Here is an 8,479-nt window from a genome sequence, read left to right on the forward strand (position 1 = left end):
GTGGGGACGGCCCCGTGCCCCTCATCCCCTCCTGCCAGCGTGGGGGGAGGCCATGGGGGGGGTGATTTATGGCCAGCAGCATCCCCACGGCCTTCAGGAGCGCATCCGGAGCCGCCGCCGCCTCCCCCAGCCCTTCCTCTCCTCCTCCAGCTCCCCCCGGTGCTGGCTCCGCGATGTCCCCATGGGGAGGGGGACGCAGCCACCCCTCGCCCTCTGCGTGACATTGGCCATGGAACGGGGCTGTGGGGGGGGGACACGCTTCCCACCGGCCTCCCCCCGTCCCCGGTGGCACACGGGGGACGCCTCTGGTGTCACGGTGCCCGGCGTGGTGGCAGGGAGGTGGCAGGGAGGTGACAGGGACACAGGGATGTGTGGCTCGGGCGCAGTTTCCAAGGAAACCCCGGCTGAGCGCGGCCTCCGCATCCCTCGGTGCCCCCCGCGCACGTGGACGCAGCCCCCGGGGGTCTCGCTGCGGGAGGAGGGATTGGGGTGGGGGCAGCGGCAGCTGGAGATGGGGCTGGGGACAGGGACGGGGACGGGGACAAGGATAGGGACAGGGATAGGGATGGGGACAGGGAGAGGGAAAGGAAAAGAGATGGAGATGGGGATGGGGATGGGGACGGAGGGAGGGATAGGGACAGGAATGTGTTATGGGGACAGGAATGGGGATGGGGACGGGGACAGGGACGGGGACGGGGATGGAGACAGAGATGGGGATGGGGACGGGGACAGGGAAAGGAAAAGAGATGGGGATGGGGACAGGGATGGGGACGGGTATGGGGATGGTGATGGGGACAGGGACAGGGACAGGAATGTGTTATGGGGACAGGAATGGGAATGGGGACAGGGACAGGGAGAGGACAGGGACAGTGAGGGGACAGATATAGGGACAGAAATGTGGATGGGGACAGGGACAGGGACAGGGACAGGGACAGGGACAGAGATGGGGATGGGGATGGGGTTGGGGTTGGGGTTGGTGTTGGGGCTGGGGCTGGGGACAGGAATGTGTTACGGGGACAGGAATGGGGATGGGGACAGGGACGTGGAAGGGAATGGGGTCGGTACCCAGCCTGGGGGAGGAGGGCTGGGGACGGGGAGCGCTGCAGGACATCCCTGCCCGCCCCGTTCCCAGCACAGCCGTCCCCTGGGCACGGGTGTGTGCGGCACGTCCCGGAGATGGGACCTCGGGGACCTCGGGGACCTCGGGGACCTTGGGGAGCGGGTCAGGGTGTTCCCGTCCTCCCCAGGGCCGGAGCCTGCGGGGCACCTCCCATGGAGAGCACCAGAAATAGGAGCTGCGGGTCCCCACCCAGCCGCGGGCACGGGGCCAGGGCCGCGGGTGGGAGCGCGGGGCCGAGCCCGTGGGGAGCGTCCCCGAGCCCAATTTGGGGCCGTTTGCCCCGGGGGACGCCCTCCTTGGGGCCCGTCCCCGAGCCTCCCGTGCGTCCTGCGGGTCGGGATGAACCGTGCCAGCGGCACCAAGCCCCCAGCACGGAGCTGTGGGGCCAGGTACAATTCTGCCACCCTTCCTGAGCTCCCCGGGGTCGGAGCAGACCGGGGCAGGGCAGGATGCTCGGCCCAGCTCCAGTTTGTCCCCTGGGCAAGGAGCAAACTGGTCCCAGTCTGAGCGTGGCAGCGCTCCCAGTCCCCGAGCCTTCCCGCGGCGCGCTGGCAGCAGCTCGGGCTCGTTGCAATCTGTTCCAGCTCGCTGCCTCCACGATCTGCATCCCCGGGACCTGGGCGAGCAGGAATTGGATTCCTCCCCGCTAATGAGGAGAAGGGGCTGCGGAGATGGAGAGCCCGGTGTCAGCTCTGCCACCGATCCCATCGCACGGCCCCGGGGACGGGGGGACGCCGCCGGAGAGCTCGGAGGCTGTGGCCGTGCTCGGGCTGCCCGCCCTGGGGAATTGGCAGCAGAAGAGTGGGGAGATCCCAGAGCCAGGGGGTCCCCAAATTGTAGAGGTCTCTGAGCCACGGAGGTCCCTGAGCTGTGGGGGTCACCAGATCGTGGAGGCTCCTGAGCCACAGAGGTCTCCAAATTGTGGGGTCCCTGAGCCGTGGAGGTCCCTGAGCCCTGGAGGTCCCCAAATCATGAAGCTCCCTGAGCCCTAGAGGTCCCCAGGCTCTGGAGGTCCCCAAATTGTGGAGGATCCTGAACCCTGGAGGTTCCCAAGCCCTGAAGGTCCCCGAATTGTGGAGGTCCTCAAATTGTGGAGGTTCCTGAGCCACAGAGGTCTCCAAATCGTGGGGTCCCTGAGCCATGGATGTCCCTAAGCCCTGGAGGTCCCCAAATCATGGAGGTCCCTGAGCCCCAGAGGTCCCCAAATCGTAGAGGTCCCCAAGCCCTGGAGGTCCCCAAATCATGGAGGTCCCTGAGCCATGGAGGTCCCCAAATTGTGTAGGACCTTGAGCCCTGGAGGTTCTCAAGCCCTGGAGGTCCCCAAATCGTGGAGGTCCCCAAATTGTGGAGGTCCCTCAGTCGCAGAGGTCCCCAAATCATGGAGGTCCCTGAACCCTGGAGGTTCCCAAGCCCTGGAGGTCCCCAAATCATGGAGGCCCATGAACCCTGGAGGTCCCCAAGCCCCAGAGGACGGGGCCAGGGTGGTGCCTCAGGCCTGGCCGCCGTCCCCTCGCCAGGGAGCCGCAGGAAGGGCGGCCGGAGCCTTTTTGTTCCCGGCGGCGGCTGCGAGACGGCCTCGCTGGGCTCCGCGCCCCTGTGCCGGCCGTGCCGCATGGTGCGCCAGCCTGGGGGGGGAAGATTTGGGGGATTTTCTGCTGTGAAGGGCACCGCAGCCCCTTGGCACGACCCTTCCTGACCCCGCATTTTCGGGAAACACCTCCCCGCTCCCACCCACGGCCCGGCCTGGCCAGCGAGCGGATGAAAAGGAAATCGGGAGGGAGGGAATCGGGAGGGAGGGAGATGCTGTGCCGGGGGCCGCAGGGTGGGGAGAGGAACTCTGCGATTCCCAGCCCGCGACTGACTCAGCCACCCCAAAAGGTGCCCACCCTCACCCCAAAAGGCGCCCACTGTGCACCCCCGGCCCCGCTGCCCCCTCCTGATGTCTCCGGGTGCCCTCGGTGTGCCGGGGCAGCAGCCACAGACCCGGCACCCTCCCAGTAAAAAAAAACACCCTCACTGGTTTTACTGGTGGGCTCTGATCCTCAGCATCCCTCCCCAGGGGGCTGCAGAGCCCCAGCGGCCGCAGGAGGGGGACGCGGGGTGGGACGGGGTGAGCGTGGCAAGCTGGCAGCAGCCTCAGAAACTAGCTAAAAAATGCAGGTTTAAGGAAAAAAAAAGGAAAAAAAAAAAGCAAAATACAACAAAAGCCCATTTGGGGTTCCTGTTTCGGGGTCTCCAGCAGCCACGGCCCCGAGCCTGAAGGATTTGGTTTGGGGTGGGAGGCGACCGGCCCCTGGGTGCCGGGGGTGCTGCTGGGCGCACGGCGGTCAGGACGGGGCTGCCCGCGGTTTGCTCAGCGCCTGGGGGATTTTTTTCGGGCCTCCCACGGCTCCTTTCTCACGGCTTTGGTGGCGGTGGCACGGGAGGAGCCCTGCTGGCCCCCTGCACGGGGTGAGGCAGGACGGGGCACCGGGAGAGAAGGGGCAGGGGGCGAGGAATGGGGCGCTGCGCTCCCCACCCGGCCCTTTCCCCAGCGCGGCCCCGCTCGCAGCCGTTTCTCAAGGTCACGGCGCTGGGCAGCGTGCAGCAGAGGTGCTGAGCCTATTTCTGTGTGCTAGGGGAACTTCACTGGCCTGATTCCCATAAATAAAGCACGCAGGGAACAGCCCCTGCTCTGTCCTAGTAATTCTGGACCCCAGGGGCCCTGCCGTGAGTGCACTCAGCAGCGCGCCGGCGCCTGCTCCGCTCCTCGCCGCTGCGCCTGGACGCGCTCGGAGAGGGTTGAAAGCCCTCGGTTTCTGTAAAACGCCAAGCGTGAGCGTTTCGAGGGCATTTTAGAGAAAATTCAGTGGGTTTCGGAGACACGGGGCCAGCTGGGGAGGCTGGTCGTGTGCTGGGCTGGGGCAGAGCCCAAGGGGGCTCAAAGCAAGGCAGGACCACGGCCCCAAGGCAGGACCAAGGCAGCCCCAGGCCCAGATCTCCAATTTTTGGACCCGGAGCTGCTCCCACTCCTCACCCTTCCCCACCCAGGTGCCCTGAATGCTTCCCAGCTCCTTTTTGGAGGCAGATGAGCCCAAGCGGGTCGGCTCCTGCAGCCCATCCCCGCAGGCGTGAGCAGGGCAGGGCAGTGCAATTAGCTGGGTTTTCTTCCAGGAGGGCATGAACCTGGCTCTCTGTCGGCTTTATCACTTGCCACTAGGATTTATCTCGTGCTTGCAATTCTCCCGTGATGGCGTTTGCTGCACCCAGGGCACCGTTTGCTGCCCTCCGCGCTCCCGATGGACGCAGGCACCAGACGGATCCCGCGCCGCCTCCGGCTGGGGGGTCCCATCCATCCTCACTGCCATCCCCTCCTCATCCCGCACCTCCCCGGGTGTTCACCTTGGATGAAAAACGGATTTTCATCCGTTAATGACCGCGGTGTCAATTAACAGCCAGCGCGTCCCCCTCCGTGGCTGTGGAGCACGGGCTGGGGAGCAGCCAGCAGCGGGGGCACGTCCCTTGCGCACGTCCGTGGCCCCACCAGCCTTACCCAGAGCTGAAGGGCCCCCATTTTCAAGTGACTCAGACTCACCCTTCCTTCCTCAGGAAAACCTGCGATCAGATAAAGCCATCAAACTATCTGGTACGAATAAACAAGCTCGCATCTGCACGGATGCAGGCTATACCCCTTCTAACCCCGCGCGGAGAGGAGGCAACCTGCCTTCACCCTGCCCTTATCAGCCGTGGCTCCAGCCCCGGGGCAGACACGTGTTTGCTCGCGCTTGTGCAAGGCTGCGCGCCCCAATCCCGCTGCGTCTGCCCTTGCTGGAGGTCGGGGGAGGCAAATTTTGGCTGGCACCGGCACTGGCACCGGTACCGAACCTCCACACCCTGCCCTGTGCCCGTGCGGGTGCTGCTCCCGTGGTAAATGCCCGGAGAAATTCGGGGTGCCCCTTGGGGTGAGCAGAGGGGGAGCAGAGGCGGCTGCGCAGGCCCTCGGTGATGAAGGAGGAGGAGGAGGAGGAGGAGGGAGGGAGGAAAATGTTTAAAAACTGCAACCGCTGACAGATGGGCACCTGCCCCCACGGAGGTGACGCGCCGCCAGGCTGCCGAGGAAAAGAGCAAAGGAGGGTGTGAAGATTTCCCTGCAGATTAAACCCAAAACACATGGCGTGTGCTGCTCTCCTGCCCGGGCTTGGGTGGGGAAGGCAGAGTGGATTTTTTTGGGGGGTCACAGCAGTGGCTCCATGCCGGGTGGCTCCGGGCACCCTCGGGTGCATCACCAGGGCTCCCCGGCTGCGGTGACCCCCAGTACCACCAGCGGGGACGGGCGGCATCAACCCGCTCCGTGCAGGGCTGGGGCTGTGCCCTGCTCCTTCCCCAGCCCCTGCCCGTGGAGGAGATTTTCTTTTTTCCCCTCTTCCCTTGCAGCGTGGCAGCTCTGATGCTGCTTTTACCGGGGGGAAGAAAAGATGAAGCGAGATCTCAGCCGGGCGCGCAGCGATCCTGCGGGAACAGAGAGCAGAGGCACTGCGGGGCTGTTTGAACTGGGGTCGGATGCAAGAATCGAGGGCAGGAATTCAAGCTCAGGAAGGGTCGGGGAGCTGGAGGGGCTCGTGCAGGGAGGCTTTGTGCCGAGAGGAGTTAACGCAGCGCCGAGTGCTCCGGTGAGCAGAGGAGTAATGAGAGCAAGTAGGTTAGGCTCAGAGAGCAGCGGAGAAGAAAGCGTGGACATTTTTAAAAGGGGGTTGGAAGAGCTGAAAACAGTGAGAAAAAAAAGATAAAGATGTCCCCAGCACAGCCCCTCTGCTGCTGTGATCACCTCTGGGCTGTGTCCCTGGTGATCGCAGACCCCTGGTTTGCAGGAGGGGCGTTTGGCACTGTCCCCGTCCCTGTCCCCGTCCCCACCAGCACAGATCCTGCTCGGGATTTACCCAGGTGGGGGCTGGTTTCCCATTCAGTGATGGAAATCGGGTCAGACCCCGTTTTGTGGCAGGGTGCTCACCCTCCCAAGACCCAGGGCGAGCGCCTGTGATGCCAACGAGTTTATGGACGATTGAATAATTCCGATATCGTGCAGAATGCTGCTTATTTCCTTAATAACACCTCGGGATGCCTTGCCGGGGTTCTCATTTATTGTGTTTTCAAGTGGGAAGCAGCCACATCGAGCTGCTGCTGCCCTGTGGCTCCGTTCCAGGCACTGCTGGCCCCTGGGACCCAGAACAAATTTGGGGCCATGGGGATGAAACCCCCTGGGGATGAAAAAGGATGGGGCTGAGCCCTGGCTGCTCGGGCAGGGCACAGAGGGGCTGTGGGAGGGAGGCGGCTCCAGCCCCTTGGAGCATCTCCCCTTTCCCATCTCCCTTTTCCCATCTCCCTTTTCCCACCTCCCTTTTCCCATCTCCCATCTCCCGTTCTGCTCCTGCCCATCAGGGGCAGCCAGGGCTCCGAGCAACCGAGAGTAAAATCTGGCTTTAACCATATTTAACCTAGATAAACCTCAAATGTGGCCTAAATTGTTAGGCGAGCTACCAGTTGGCGGGCTGAACCCAAAACCACACTCCCCAGCCTCGGGCAGTTATATATATTTCAACTGTTGCTTCTGCGTTTTGCGAGCGCGGCTCCATCACACGCTATTTATAAAGCCTGCATCAAACAACGGGCTCGGACACAGCCCTGCAATTTCTTTGGGTTCTTGGGAAAACAAAAGCTTTGCAAGCAGAAGAATAAACTCCAGCTGAACCTCTCTTAACCATCGAGTAGTTCGGGATGCTTTCGCTTGATGGAGAGGCAAGGCAGGCTTTAAGGATGAGCGCATCGTCAGGGCACCGTCCCTGGCTGGGGCTTGAGTTGGATCCCATTTTGGGATCCCATTTGGGATCCCCATTTCCAAAGGGGCTGCAGCACGAGGGGAGCTAAAGGAACGAGCAGTGCTCAGGTGTAAAATGCAGCAGGGAGAAACCCTGGTGGAGGTGAGCAGCATCCATGGGGCAGAGCTCCATTTGCTTGGGCTTGGCCCCCAGGGGTGGCTCTGCTGGGACCCAAAATATCCCCAGGGGGATATCCCCAGGGCTCCCTGATGGGGCCGGAGGATCCCAACGCTGCTCTGGGCACCCCAAGCACCCTGTCCCCGTGCCACCTGCAGCGGGATCCACGATCCTCCACCAGCCCCAGGAGCTGTGCTAAGCCCTGCCTGGACAATTCCCCGCTGCGGGGCTGGAAGGGGAAGGCATTTCTGGAGCATTAATGATCAACTGCTCGTGAACCCGGCCAGTCCCCGGCCAGAGCAGCACCGAAGGAGGTCAGCGGGATGCGGCGGGCCAAATACTTTGCTCATGAACATCATCTCTCACCCACTCCGGTATTTACGGACCTGGGAGCATTTCCTGCTGCTCCCCGCTGTGGGATCCCCGCACCCTTCAGGGCAGGGCACAAACCCCGAGCAGCACGGCGTGCTCGGCCGTGCAAAGGGGAATGGATTCGCCCAGCCAGCAGTCAAAGAACAGAGCGAGATAATGAGAAAGCGCAGGCGGGGGTGGCGGTGGTGGGGAGCTGGGTGGGAAGAGGGAGTTTTATTCTCCAGGGTTTGTGTGTTGTGTGTTGTTTTTTTTTTATTTTATTTTTTTTTTTCAGGCTCCATTCACCATATTTAGTAGGCTTGTGACTTGCCCTCGCTAGCTCATGGAGAATTCCCCCAAGTGTTTACTCCCACAACCTAGCAAATGCCTCAATACACATCATGGAAAAAATACAATCGACACGCTCACTCCCACTAGGGCAGGAATTCCAACTCGCCAAGCACCGACTGGGAGTATGAGCATGCGAGAGAGAGAGACAAACACGGCTTCATTAGCTCGCCTCAGATGTGGTTCACTCCTAAAATGACCTGGTCAGGGCTGCGCACCACCTCCCTCCCTTCCTTCGTGGTAAAAAACCCCGCTGACCTTTGGTCCTGAGCAATAGGGACAGGAATGTGGGTCCCTTAACCCTTTCTTTCAGCAGCTGGGAGCTGCCCTGGGCTTGGCTGATGGTCCCGGGATGTTCAGGGCTCCGGGGCTGAGGCACGGGGCAGGAGCAGAGCCCTGCGAAATTGTTTCCTTCCTGCACGGGTTAGGAAAGAGCAGGCTTTGGTGATGGGGATTCACATCTCCAGCACGCGGAGCAGCCGCGTGGAAACAAAAAGGGGATCTTGGCAAGCAGAGCTTGCAGACCACAGATCTCTCAGGATCTTTTTGCACCTCTATTTCCTCTACACAATTCTGTAGAGACACAAAAGAAAAAAAAAAAAAGGCAAAACAAAATCGGAGTAATTAGGCAACTTGGCTTTTTCAGCACGCTTCCGAACCAACCACATGAAAAAGACACAAGAAATCAAAT

This window comes from Anas platyrhynchos, chromosome 21, assembly GCF_047663525.1.
Source record: "Anas platyrhynchos isolate ZD024472 breed Pekin duck chromosome 21, IASCAAS_PekinDuck_T2T, whole genome shotgun sequence".
Taxonomy (NCBI): Eukaryota; Metazoa; Chordata; class Aves; order Anseriformes; family Anatidae; genus Anas; species Anas platyrhynchos.